This window comes from Eulemur rufifrons, chromosome 28 (genome assembly GCF_041146395.1).
Source record: "Eulemur rufifrons isolate Redbay chromosome 28, OSU_ERuf_1, whole genome shotgun sequence".
Lineage (NCBI taxonomy): Eukaryota > Metazoa > Chordata > Mammalia > Primates > Lemuridae > Eulemur > Eulemur rufifrons.
In genome coordinates, this window is record NC_091010.1 from 61,101,431 (window position 1) to 61,115,204 (window position 13,774).

General features: G+C 36.6%; 1 protein-coding gene across 1 annotated transcript in view; it reads right to left on the minus strand.

Annotated features, from left to right (window-relative positions):
- CACUL1 (CDK2 associated cullin domain 1) overlaps positions 1 to 13,774 on the minus strand; it is a 60,300-nt gene that overhangs the window by 45,710 nt on the left and 816 nt on the right. The window lies entirely within an intron of this gene.

The following is a 13,774-nucleotide window of genomic DNA, read 5'->3' on the forward strand; positions in this document are numbered from 1 at the left end:
AAAAGTCATTCTTCATAATATCCTTACATTATGTAAACATTTACCTAAAGGTGAAGTTACATTCATGTAAACAAATAACCAGATAACACTGATCTCTTATTGTCATTTATAAAAGTCCTCATTAACACATTCTTTAAGGCTTCTGTGTCCCCTATCCCCCAACAAGAAAACATTTTGGTCCAGATAAGGCTTGTAACATACCATCTATATGAAACTATGTAACCTGCTTTGCCTTGCTTCAAAGGAAGTGCCTCTTCCCCCAAAGCACTGTGTGTGTAGGTAATACATTGTTACTGCTTTACAGCTTAAAAATTCACATATTTTTCAACTTCAGAATGTAATGAAATAACATTTTTTTTTCTTAAAATAGTAGTGATGAAGAAATTTCACTATTATCATCACTACTATCTTAAAAAAATCAAAACTTGGCTGCAGCGGCCTACCAGCAAGATTGAGATCTACTGCACAACACTGTTTTACAATTACAACATCACACTTGCACCTATGACACAGTCCCTAAAATGAGCACGTTATGAGATACATACATATATGAAAAGGTCAAGGGACCGGGCATGGTGGCTCATGCCTGTAATCCTAGCACTCTGGGAAGCCGAGACGGGAGGATCGTTTGAGCTCAGGAGTTCGAGACCAGCCTGAGCAACAGCGAGACCCCGTCTCTACTAAAAAAATATAGCTGGACAACTAAAAATATATACAGAAAAAATTAGCCGGGCATGGTGGTGCAGGCCTGTAGTCCCAGCTCCTCGGGCCTCGAGGCTGAGGCAGAAGGATTGCTTGAGCCCAAGAAATTTGAGGTTGCTGTGAGCTAGACTGACGCCACGGCACTCTAGCCTGGACAAGAGTAAGACTCTGTCTCAAAATAAAAAAAAAAAAAGAAAGAAAGAAGAAAAGGTCAAGGACTATCAAGACATCCATTATGGCTCCAACTCTACCTAATCCAAAATTTCACAAAATTCAAGTATTCAAAATTCAAAATATAAAGTATTTGGTCAACAGAGATTACATAAGTATAAACCATGCTAACTGCAGGTCTGACATACTTTTGAAATTCTGTGGTATCTTCCAAGATTTAAATAAGTCAATCTCTCCTTGGCATTAAGACCAGGAAAGTTTGAACCTTGAAGTAGTAGCATTAAGGCAGATGCTGAGATGAATATCAATATTAAGGGAAAACTAATCTTGCCCTGCAAGACCCTGAGAAATTTAGGAATTAGGATAGGATACAATGAATGTGGGTTTCAGGGAGAGTTGGAAATGGGTGGGAGGTAGCAGGTGGGGTGGAGATTAGTTGCAAAAATCTGCAGACTAAACAATAAAAAGAAAGAGAAGGGTTATTCTGCAGAGAAACTGAGACTTCGATACACAAGGGCAGGGGTGAGGGGTTTAAAGCACAAAAGTGATGGATTAAGTAAAAGTCAAAATAAGAAATAAGAAATGCTCAAACATTTAGCCCTGCTTCTTCTCTTTAATTCTAGAATGCCATCGTCAGGAAAAATGCACTTTACTTCCTTCTCCACCTATCCACTCTACCATTCTCTCAGAATGGAAAATCCTTCCCTAGAGAAACTGAACAGTCCCAGAGAAAAGGCATCCGCGTACTAATATTTGGCAGTTCCTCAACAAAATAGCAGTTCTGCATCCAATCAGCCTAAAGTGAAGCCCAACACTTAAATTTGGCAAGGTCCACTAGAAACACAGAACTACCAATTAGCCTTTTTCACCTTTAAATAGGAATAGACAGCTAAGGATCACCAAAGATTTATAGAAAGTTTCAGATAAGAGAGATTAAAAACAAACAAAATTTGAAAAGCTAAAAACAAAGATAATTCAGAGAACAGAAGAAAATTTTTTTCAAAACTATAATTATCATCCTCAGAGAGATGCAATAAAAATTAAAAATGCTGGCCAGCACAATGGCTCATGCTGGTAATCCCAGCACTTTGGGAGGCCGAGGTGGGAGGATTGCTTAAGGCCAGCACTTTGAGACCAGCCTGAGCAAGAATGAGACCCTAGCTCTACAAAAAATAGAAAAATTAGCCCGGCATGGTGACACATGCCTGTAGTCTCAGCTACTCGGGAGGCTGAGGCAGGAAGATCTCTTGAGCCCAAGAGTTTGAGGTTGCAGTGAGCTATGACGATGTCACCACACTCTAACCCAAGCAACAGAGCGAGACCCTGCATCAAAAAATAAATAAATAAATAAAAACTAAAAAAATGCTGTCATGAAAAAGAAGCAATCTAAATGCTCTTGAAGTTAAAAATATAGCAATGTTTAAAATCCAACATCAAGGAACTCTCCCAGAGCATTAAGAGAAAAGGAATATAGCAAAATATAGTTAACAGACTTAGAAAATCAAAACAGAAAATTCAACATTTGACTACCAATAATTCCAAAGAAAGAGAATAGAGAAAAGGTAAAGGAAGAGAAATACTGACACATTAATACAAGAAAACATCCCAGGAATTTCCTCAGGGGGAAAAAATGTCACACACAAAAGAACAAGAATTAAAATGGCACCTGACTTCTCCATTGTAACATGCAAGCTTAAAATTAATGAAGCAACATTTAAAAAGTTCCAGGGAAAAATTATCTTAGGAATTCTATACCCAAACTATCAACCAAGTGTGAAAGCAGCCATTTTTAGACTGGAAACTATCCACACATTCTTTCTCAGGAAGCTACTAGAAGATATGTTCTACACACGCACACACACACACACACACACACACACACACACACGAATTCCCCAATAAAAAGGAAGACATAAAGAAGCAATCATTCCAACTATCTGGGAAATCCCTGAGTGGCAACTATGCACTGGCCCTAAGGAATAAATAGGAACAAGAGGACTAACAGCTTCACAGGCAGACAAAAACAAAAAACAAAAAGATCTTCAGCATTTCAAAAACACCAGTGACAGTTATTTGGTCAATCTAATGAAGTTGTTAAAAAGTTTTAAGATTAAGTTCAACAAAAATTAAGCAAGCGCAAACAATGCAATAACAAAGTACTATTGGAAAGAAAATGTAATCTTGAGTACACTTTTGGCCCTTCAGTGAATATTTGCACAATTATAATGTAAATATGGTTTATTGGTTAAACCAAAAATTATGATATTAAAAGAACTGGAAAGGTGAGGTAAGTAGAGGTATAAGAGAGCTAAATACTCAGTAACAGGAAGTCAATAAATAAATGTGATAAATTAAGCAATAACTACATTAAAACACTGAAATGTGTGCATAAATACCGGAAGAAACAGCAGACTTTTAACTGTTAAACGAATCAAACAGCAGACTTTAGGTAACAGGTCAAGGAATGGGAAAGAGTAGGGGAGGGAACCACTCATTTTCATTACGTATCTTTTCAAACCATTTGAGTTTTTAAATTATAAACCCGTATTATTTTAATAAGAGCAAAGTTGTTGTTGTTGTTGTTGAAGTCCAGAGAGTTCGGTGAATCTCAAATCCTCAGAAACAGAAAAACAAATCTATTGAAGTTAAATTATTATTTCAGGATTTCCAATATTCTAAGGCACAGGAAATGAGAAAGCTCAAGATTTACCAACTGTCTCTGTACCTCTCATCTGAATGTTCCACAGACACCTGAAAAGAGACAGACAGACACACACACACACACACACACACCCCTCCACTTCTTCCATATATGGGTCAAAGGCAGTGCCAGCTACCCAGTCATCTAAACCAGCAATCCTGAATCTTCATTCACCCTCCCCGACCCTCAACTTTTGTAGACTCCACTCTAAGTATCTCTAAAATCTGAAACCTCCTCTCTTCCAAAGCTTTATTTGTTTAAGCCTTCATCTTGTCTAGACTACAATAAATACAACCCCCTAACTAGTCTCTAAGCCTCTATTCTCTCTCCATTCAAATATAAATCAACACAGTAAGATAAATTTTACAAAGCTGACTCCCTTAGTACCCTTCAGTGGCTCTCAATCCTACAGAAGAAAATCCTTCCTCTAACATGGTGAGTCCTTCACTATCTAACCCTTTCTATATACCCAGGTTTAATTTAATTTGTGCCACTCCCTCCTCACATTCTGTGTTCCAAAAAATAACATCAACTCTGGGTTTTTGGCACAGGCTGCCCCCCAGCAAGGAAGTCTCTTCAAGTCCAGCTCCCCTCCCATGCCACCCCACATACTCTTTATATAACTTTACTATAGCATTTAATCGTAATGTATCATAATCATCTGTCTTCCATCATCTTCCATATTAAACTGTGTCTCATTCATTGCCACAAGCTAAAATAACACTTTGGCATACAATAAATAAATGAATAGGTGTTGAATAAAATACCACTCAGATGTCTAATTAACACAACTACAGCTACATATTACAGATCTATGCAACTCTATCTATAGATGTTAACAGCCCAATATCCAAAAATGTAGGAGGAAAAATAGAAAGCCAGTTTGCCCTGCCAAGACATACTATTAAAGGACATCAAATTTTTATAAACTGTTTAACAGTTTACCATGTGATCACCTATAGTATACAGAATTATAGTTTACAGAAGATGTAAATAGTATCATTTTCTTTTGCAATTTGGGACTGGCCTTAAGTAAATATTAAAATGGCTTTCTCTTAGCATTTCACCAATGTCAATTTGCACAATACATGTCAAAAAATGACAAGACAAGATCTGCAACAAGATCCTGATGTTCAGCCAGTCAGTCAGTATCACAGTGATGCTTGTTGCAGCACAACCCCAGTGAGACGGAAGAAGTGCCGAACCACCCCACAGATGCTGCAAACAGTGCATGTTTTAAGACTTGAATACATTTAATGATCCACTTATAAAGCAATCAACCTATCTGCAAATAGGCAGATAGGACCTGATCAATTTAAAGGCAACTTTATTTAGGATTTAATAAAATCATTTAACACTTTTATTCAATTATGAAGTCAATTTTTAACACATCTTTGAACCAGTTAATTTTTAAAAATAGAATAACTTCACTGAGTCCAGTTTAAAATACTGTGAAGCTTTTATTCACCTAGGAGAGAGAACCTTTGGTGCACTGGGCTGAGTTAGTAAGTCTCCTCAGATCATAGCACATTATCATCAGTGAGTGCAAGATCCTCCACTCATTCTTTGCTTTTTGTCCTCATACCCTCAGTCCCACATGCCCTGTTCCCCAACACATTGAGGGAACCACTGTATTCATTTAATGTATTTGGAATAGGAGCAGACAGTACAATAACAAGTGATCTAACGTATGTGTAACTGTGTTGAGGGGGAGGGTTCTGAAAAGAAAATAATGAATGATAATTTTCCAAATTCGATAAATTTTAAAACCCTACAAATCCAAGAAGCTTACTAAACACCCAAAACGATAAACATAAAAACCCCTACCCCAAAGAACATCAAAATCAAATCAATGAAAACTTAAGACAAAGTGAAAATCTTAAATGTGGCCCCCCAAAAAGGGTACATTATATAAAGAAGAACAAAGATAAGACTATTCATTTATTATAAAAATAAATAAAAACAAAGTTCAGAAGACAATGGAAAGACATCTTTAAAGTTGACAGAGGAAAAAAAAGAATGTGTATCTAGAATTCTATATCCAGCAAAAATATCCTCAGAAAATGAAGGTAAAATAGACTTCTGAAGACAAATAAAAGCTGAATAAATTCAAGGCCAACAGAACTGCCCTGTAAAAAATACTAAAGGAAATTCTTAAGATGGAAGAAAAATAAGAGATGGAAACTTCAATCTACACAAAGAATGACAGAAATGGTAACAAAAACTTATTTTCCAGTTTTTGATTATGTAAAAGATAAATTTCACACACTATGATTCCATTCATATGAAGTATCTAGAAGAGACAGAAAATTAGATTGGTGGAGGCCAGGAGTGGGGGTGGGGGAAGGATTGGGGACTAATTGCTTAATGGGTATGAGATCTTATTCTGGGATAATGAAAATGTTTTAGCACTAGATAGAGGGGTAGTTGCACAACACTGTGAATTAAATGCCACTGAATTGTTCACTTTAAAATAGTTAATTTTATGTTACGTGAATTTCAATTTTTTAAAAAGATAAATGACTGTTTTAAGCAAAATTAATAACGTATTTTGGGGCTTATGACATATTTAGAAGTATGATGTATCCCAGCAATAGCATAAAGGACAGTAGGGAAGAAATAATAGTACATTGCTATTAGATTTTTACATTGCATGTGAAGTGGTTTAATATTATTTGAAGATAGACTGTTATACATTAAATTTTCATATTGTAAATCCTAAAGTAACCACTAAAAGAGCAAAAAAAAGCATGCTAGTAAGACAAACTGTAGACAAATCTGAATCATAAAAATAATCAAAAAGACAGGAAAAGAGGAAATTTTTTTCAAAAAGAAGAACAGATGGACAAAGAGAAAACAAATAGCAAGAAAACAGATTTAAACCCTACCATACTGGTAATTACATTAAATATAAAGAGTCTAAATACACCAATTAAAAAGCAGAGGTTCTCAGACTGATTTAAAAAAAAAAAACAAGATCCAACACTATATGCTGTCTACAAGAAATACATTTTAATTACACAAATAGGTTAAAAATAAAATGATGGGAAAAAAATATAACATGCAAACAACAATCCTGGAATGACTATCAGAAAAAAAACAGTCTTTAGGCATAAGAAATATTACCAAGGATAAAGATAAACATTCTATCATGAAAAAACAGCCAATTCATCAAGAAGACATAACAACCCTAAATGTAATGCACCAACTAACAGATTAATGGAACAAAATTGAGACCCATACATATATGGTCAATTCTTTTCTGACAAAGTTAAAGTAACTCAGTAAGGACAGTCTTTTCAACAAACAGTACTGACACAATTGGACATCCATATGGAAAAAAAGGAGCCACAATCCTTATCTCATACTGTACACAGATATCAACTCATAATTCAGGTCTAAATATAAAAGCTAAAACCATAAAACTTCTAGAAGAAAACACAGGAAAAAAATCTTGCTGGGTACACAAATATTAATATTGCTTAGGATACAAAAAGCAGAAGCCAGAGAAGAAAAAACTGACAAATTAGTCGTCATCAAAATTAAAAACATCTGTTTTTCAGAAGACACTGTTAAAAAAAAAGCCACAAAGAGAAAACATTCATAATACACATTATCTGACAAACCATGTATCCAAAATTTATTAATAAAATACTGACAATACCAACAATGTAGAACCTAGGCGGTACAAGTATCAGTATGTGGAGCAACTGGAGGTGTTATATATTGCTGGTAGGAACATGTAATGGTACAACTATCTTACAAACACCTTGGCAGTTTCCCATAAAGTTAAACACATAAATAATATATGACCAAGGAATTCCATCTATATGAAGACCTAGGTCCATACAAAATCTTGCACATGGCTGTTCACAGCAGCTTTATTCATCATAGTCAAAACCGGAGACAATTCAAATGATCACCAATAGATGAACACATAAACAACATGTGGTATATTAAAAAAAAGACTATTACTCTATTACTCAGCCATTAAAAGGAATAGTAACTGGTACATGCAAGAACATGGAAGACTATCAAAAACAGGGTAATAGGAAAGAAGCCAAGTACAGTACAATATAGACTGTATAATTCCATTTATATGAAATCCTACAGAGACAGAAAGCAGATCAGTGGCCGCCTGGGGCTGGGGGCAGAATTACTGACTGCAAAGAGACATAGGAAAGTATTTTAGAGTGACGGAAATGTTCCATTTCTTGATTGTTGTGGTGGTTAACTGTCAGAGAGACAGTCTTCCTTGGGCCTCATGCACTCCTACATGTCTTACTGAGTGTGCCAGGAATGCAAGGCTGTGAACAACTGCTCTTGAACCTGGACCATTTCCACACCTGATAATTCTGAAAGATGTGGCAGTACTCCCCCTGGACAAAGAGCAGGCTTGCTTACAGTTTTCTGTAAATGCAGGGTATTTCTCAAGTTTGATATTCTTCAGCTGCAAAACGAACCCACTGATAAAGCATCCATCTTGGCCTTAGTGTGTCACCCTCTTGGGACCTGGGAAGGGAAATCTATCCAAATAATGGTGATTCTCATGCTGTGTGCTGTGCTATGTTCCTTTGTCTCTGACCCAGGAGTCTCCTGGCTTCCGTTAGCAACCAGTAATACAAGTTGAGCAAAAATCTGAAATCCAAAATGCTCCAAAATCAGTAACAGTTTGAGCACCACCGCGATGATCAAAGAAAATGTTCAATGGGGCATTTCAGATTTTCAGATTTGGGATGCTCAACCAGTAAGTATAATACAAGTATTGCAAAATCAAAAAAAAAAATCCAAAATCTGAAACAAAAGTCCCAAGTATTTCAGATGAAGGATACTCAACCTATAACAGTATTAGGCTAGCTTTTTGCTCACAAGTAGGGTAAAATCAAATCCCAGATAAGACAGTTATATGGGTTGAAACTCAAACTACACACCTAAAATGGGTACACTTTATTGAATATAAGTGGAGGGAGGAGAAGAGGTAGAGGGAAGGAAATGAACAAGGAAGAAAAAGAGGAGGAAAGAGAGGAAAATGAAGAAAAGCTAGAGGAGGAGAGAGGGAATAGGAGAGGGAGGTCTAGGACAAGAGAAATTCCTTAGTATGTGGAGGAAAGAATCTAGACTAGAAGACAGAAATGTTAAGAGTGGATTTATCAGCCAGGCACGGTGGTTCATGCCTGTAATCCTAACACTTTGGGAGGCTGAGACAGGAGAATCACTTGAGGCCAGGAATTCAAGACCGACCTGAGCGACATAGCAAGGCCCTGTCTCTACAAAAATTAGGGAATTAGCCACAGGTGGTGATGCACACCTATAGTCCCTGCTACTTGGGAGGCTGAGGCAGGAGGATCACTTGAGTTGGAAGTGATCCCAGGAGCTGGAAGCTGCAGTGAATTGATCACACCACTGCACGCCAGACTGGGTGACACACAAGACCCTGTCTCTTTAAAAAGTAAAAAAATAAAGTGGATTTATTATATACTAACCCCCCCCCCCCCAGACACACACACCCTAAACTGTGCTCTGAGAAGGTGTCTCACCAAGTAATTGAGAAATATATTGACGAGGGATGCGCTAATATCCTTAGAAAATGCTGTGGAGATTGTCCTTTGCAGTTCTGAGTTAGAAGGACAACATTGCCATTAAAAGGGGCTCCCTGATTTCAACAGGATAGTTCAATTTCCAAAGTGACAAAGGATAAGTAGAAACAACTCTCAGATATAAAGTGGAAATGATAATAGGCACTTTAGGGGCTTATGGACATCATGTGATAAATAGTGCTTTGACCTCAATCCATCTCACAGTGGGGCCAGTGGGGCCATGGTCACACCCTGATATTTCTCCAGTTCCTGAACACAAGCTAATGGCTCCCTGACCTATGAAGTCAGGACTGTCAGTGAGGGAAGGCCAAGTGGAATCCTCTAGGTGTGCCCTTTCCTACCAAAATCATAAACACAAAGCAACAAACATCACATCCTTGTAGGAACCACAGAAAACACTACCAACTTCAAAGACTTGAAAGAGAGGAATGGTGATTGTTACAACATTTTGATTTCACTAGCCTATTTGGCCAGACCAGACAAGATGGGTCCATTCTCCAAGGAGAACGACTGTGGATTACAGTAAATTACATCCAGTGATGACTCCAATCTTAGTTGCTGCTCCAGACACGGTCTCTTCACTGGGACAAATTAACACCAGCCCTCGTAACTTAGTATATATCAACCAAGCTAAAAAATGCTTTTTTTCTCTACCCCAAAACAGAGACCACCAGAGCTGTTTTCACCTCATAGTCCTGAGCATACCTTCGCTGTCATAGCTCAGGGCTTTATCAATACTCCAGCTATCTTTCATTATCTGATCCACAGAGACTTTGGGCATCTCAATATCTCACAAGCCCACTCACTACATTGTTACTCCCACCAGCAAGTGTGAGTTTTCCTATAGCTCCATATCCCCACCTACACTTGGCACTATTATATTACAGCTTTCTAATTTTTGTCAACCTAATAGGTGAAAAAAGACATTCTATTGTTTTAATTTGCATGTCTCTGATTATTAACAATTTCCTCACTTATTCTTACTATTTCCTATTCTGTAAACTACTTATGAATCCCCTTTGTCTATTTTTCGACAGAGGTTGTTGCTCTCTTATTGTTGATGAACAGTAGGCTCTTGTCTAATCAGGTAATAATCCCTTGTCAATTTCAGGCATAGTAAATATCTTCCTCATTCTTTTACCTGTCCTTTGCTAAATAAAAATCCTTAATTTTTATATAATTAAAATCATTAATTTTTCACCTTTATAAAGCTTTTAAAGCTTTAATAGGTCCTTCCCTGCCTCTAGGGAAAGAGGTTCTTTAACATTTTCTATTAACTTTATAGTTCTTCTTTTCAAATTTAGGTCTTAATTCATTCAGAGTCCAGCCTGTATATGGCGTTAAATTTGTTTTTTCTCCATATAGTGAACCACTCTCCCTAACAACATGACTCTTTTCTCCAGTGATTTATGATGACACCTTTATCTTTCTTCTTATATAGAGACAGGGTCTTGCTATGTTGCCCAGGCTGGTCTTGAACTCCTATGCTCAAGTGATCCTCCCACCTTAGCCTCCCAAGTAGCTGGAATTACGGCCACTGTGCCCAGCTCAACCACCTTTACCTTAAGTTCCCAAATATACATATATAGGTAAGTTTCTGCCCACTACTTTGTCCCTTGGTCTATTTTTCTGTGCTTGTACTTATACCAGTTTTTATTACTCTAGCCTTGAAATGCTATCTTAACTTCTGATAAGGCAAGCCTCTCCCCTCTAAAAAAACAAATCTTTAAGATTGATTTAGTTATTCACAAACTTTATTCCACCCACCATATAAATTTTAGATATATTGAGTTTGGCAAACAAACCAAATGTAATTTTCATGGCATTTAAATTTAATTTATGGATTAAAATAGAGAAAACTGACATTCTTATGATAATAAATAATTTAATCCAAGAGCACAAAAAATTGTACCATTTATTTAGATCATCTTCTAATTTCTTTTTAAAGTTTTCTCCTTAAAAGTACTGTGTAATCTTGGGTTAATTTCTAGAAATTTTGTAGTTTTGTTACTATTGTATACATTTACTTGTGATTACCTTTACTAGTTGTTTATCACTAGTTTAGTAAATGCTATCAATTTTTGTAAATTGATCTTAAATCCAGCAATCCTGTTAAATTCTTAATAGTTTTAACAATTTCTCTTTTGATTCTAATGTTTCATTTAGGTAGGTGATCAAATTATCTGCAAATAATGAATTTTAACGCTTCCCTTACAATCCAGTATCCTGGACCTTTCTTACCATATTAAACAGCAGTAGTGATGGGAGCATCCTTATCTTGTTACCAATCTTAAAGTGAATGTATCTAAAATTTCTCCACTAAGTATTATTATTTACTGTAGGGTTTTGGTAATGACCTTTATCTAGTTATCTACTCCTAGCTTGCTAAGAGTTTTTATCATAAATGGGTACTGTATCTTATTGAATGATTTTATGGCACCAATTGAGATAATCATGATTTTTCTCCTTTAGTCTATTAATGAGATAAATTACATTAATAGATAAATAGATGTTGAACCATGCTTAAATTCCTAGGACTAACTATGGATCATTTTTCTTTTAACACACTGTTGGATTTGATGAGCTAGTATTTTGTGTAGGATTTTCATTTCTATGCTAACAAATGAAACAGACCTGTAATTTTCTCTTCTTACATTGTCTTTATCTAGTTTTAGAATCACGATTTCATTAACCTTATAAAATGAGCCCAATATCTCCCCACCCCCCATTTTCCACAACTTGTAAAAAGGAATTAAGTGTTAAAGTTTGATGGAAGTCAATTATAAGAGTATCTGGATCAAAAGTTTTTAAAAGGGGAGGTCTCTACTACTTCAGTTTAGTAGTCAATTCAAGCTATCTATTTCTTATGATACCAATTTTCAGTTAATAGTTTTCTAAGAATTATACATTTCACCTAGGCTTTCAAATGTATTAACCTATAGTTTTTCTTTTCTTTTTTTTTTTTTTTTTTGAGACAGAGTCTCACTCTGTTGCCCAGGCTAGAGTGAGTGCCGTGGCGTCAGCCTAGCTCACAGCAACCTCAAACTCCTGAGCTCAAGCCATCCTCCTGTCTCAGCCTCCCGAGTAGCTGGGACTACAGGCATGCACCACCATGCCCGGCTAATTTTTTTTCTATATATATTTTTAGCTGTCCAAATAATTTCTTTCTCTTTTTAGTAGAGATGGGGTCTCACTCTTGCTCAGGCCGGTCTCGAACTCCTGAGCTCAAACGATCCGCCCACCTCGGCCTCCCAGAGTGCTAGGATTACAGGCGTGAGCCACCGCGCCCGGCCTTAGTTTCTCATAATATTCTTTTTTGATCTATAGTTGGTTTCCATTTTTCAGTTATTTGCATCTTTTTGATCAATCTTATCGGAGGTCTGTCTTGCTTATAAATCTTTTCAAAGAAAAATCTTTTGGTTTGGCAAATTCTTCTTTTGTTCTCAATTTCACTGATTTCTGCTCTTAACTTTAGCCTGCTTTTTGAACTCTTCAAATGAACTTTGTTTAAGCACTAAAGCAAGCTTCCTTCAGCATTTAGGTAAGTCACCCAGCCACTTTGTACAACATCTGGTTTCACGGCACAGCATTCAACACACAAACTCTACAATATAAACGTTATTCCCACGTTTGCATAATGGGAGAAAAAAATCATATACAAATCTTACCAACCATACCTACATATCAGTCTTTGACTAAACCAGTATCTTGAAGGCAAATAAGATTTAAGTGCTACTCACACACAAAAATTCGTGTAAATTGTGACTTTATATCTTTATTTAGCAAGGCAAATATTTTCTCTGCACAGCTAATTGGACACTTACTGGTACAGCTTGATAAAATTAGTAACTAGAAATGAAATCTCCAGTTGCTTTACCAGATGCCATTCAAAACTTGCAGTTAGTAATAGGAGAGAAAAACCTGGCTGTGATAGTCACATTCATTTTCACCAACCCACCAGCAAAAAAAAAAAAAAAAAAAAACCCACTCAAAGCAAAAGCACATTCTTTTCCTAGCTATGGAAGCATACATCATGGTTGGAGGGAACTTCAGATTACAAACAGATTTTGGTCTTAAATCTTTCCACCTGCAATTGAGCGTTAACACAGGTGACTAACATAACAAAGTTCAACGTGCAACAGAAGCTTGGGTTGGACACGTGCTTAATGGCTTATTCTCATAAGTGTATGCTCCGAAAAGTGATTTTATGCATTAGCTTCAAAACGTCGCAGCTGCCACTGCACTGGAAAGCAACTAGCACATTTCCCTAGCAGGATGCAAAGGTGTACACAAAAGAGAAAGAACAAGGTAGATATGAGCCAACTTTCAAAGTTCTGACTTATTTAACACAGACTGGCTAAAAACACAAGCACACAAGTTGCCAGATTTCTTTTCTCTCGGGCTGCAAAAAAAGACTGAAGGACATTTCCTATCGAAACTCAGGCAGTCTTATTTTTCCCCTCAGTTTTAGGGGTGAAACTTTAAGGGGAGACAGATGAGAAAAGAGCTTCCTAATGTTGAGAGACAGCCAGTTGTGATAAGAATCGAGTTTGTAGGAGAACTTGGGACTGCGTGCGTATCAGGCTTCCTCTCTAGGCCAGGT